Source organism: Trachymyrmex cornetzi, unplaced genomic scaffold (genome assembly GCF_001594075.2).
Source record: "Trachymyrmex cornetzi isolate Tcor2-1 unplaced genomic scaffold, Tcor1.1 scaffold359, whole genome shotgun sequence".
NCBI classification, from domain to species: domain Eukaryota; kingdom Metazoa; phylum Arthropoda; class Insecta; order Hymenoptera; family Formicidae; genus Trachymyrmex; species Trachymyrmex cornetzi.
This window is the reverse complement of record NW_017298310.1, coordinates 204,626-205,713: the sequence shown is the minus strand read 5'-3', so window position 1 is coordinate 205,713 and position 1,088 is coordinate 204,626. Positions and strand designations below refer to the sequence as shown.

The window sequence follows — 1,088 nt, the reverse complement described above, 5'->3', positions numbered from 1 at the left end:
TATTTTCTACATATTGTCACGCTCGCCGATCGGTGACCGTTAACTCTCGCGTTTTCTCTTACATCCTGTCTCAACGATTACCCTATTAAGTAATCTCGAAACGAGGAAATCGTGGAGTCCTCCCGGACGTAACACTATAGTATTTCGCTAGACTTTCGTATACATTTCTTTTCAAGAATAGACCCCCTGGTGTGCCACCAAACCTAATTAAAACAGCAGAGGGGGGACACCACGTCCCTCTGCCGCCATGCCCGTCGCACCGTTGCAAGGAGGCGCAGATCCCCTGTTCTACGCCTCACGGTGCTAAAAGGCTGATCGACCGCCCGCCGGCCCGAAACAGACACGCCAGGAGACCCGGCCTGCAATCCTCCACATCTCGCGGGAAGCGAGTAGTGGGATGGCCTCCGGGTCCTATTTAGCGGACCCAAGAGAGGGTAGAAACTCCGAGCATGTGCCGGCGACGAGCTATTAGGTGTTAACTTAATTCCTATCGCTCGCTACTAGAGAGCTCTGCCTCCAACGCTGACGAGTTTCGACGATGAAGTCACATGTCTTTTGTAGTTTAGACATCGCTGAAAGTGATTCAATCCTCATAGGTTAAATTTCTCGACGACAAAGAGATTTTCCAATCGATTGAAAATGAATCGCGATAAGCAGTTTTTCCGACATGTGCTTCTTCGACCTCAAGAAAACCGCAGCTGAAGCGCATCGCTTATTATCCGAAGTGTATGGTGATGAAACTCCATCGGAAAGAACATGTAGAGTTTGGTTTGAACGCTTCCGAAACGGTGATTTTGATGTGAGAGACAAAGAACGTCCAGGAGAGACGAAAAAATTTGAAAATATCGAGCTGCAAGAATTGCTTGATGAGAATCCAGCTCAAACGCTTTTAGAGTTGTCGAAACAGTTAAATGTTACTCCAAAGGCCGATTGAGTGACGAATTGATGCAAAAAAGATCATCCGTAGCCAACAATCGATGCAAAGTCATTTTGTTGCGTGATAACACTCGAACGCATGTCGCGAAAAGCGTGAAGCAGGCACTTCTAGAGCTTGAATGGGAAGTTCTCCCGCATCCAGCGTACTCTCC

At 47.8% G+C, this 1,088-nt stretch overlaps 1 protein-coding gene across 1 annotated transcript in view; it reads right to left on the bottom strand.

Annotated features, from left to right (window-relative positions):
- The window catches only part of LOC108763438 (arp2/3 complex-activating protein rickA-like), a 4,654-nt gene that overhangs the window by 2,924 nt on the left and 642 nt on the right, over positions 1-1,088 (bottom strand). The gene's annotated exons all lie outside the window — the stretch shown is intronic.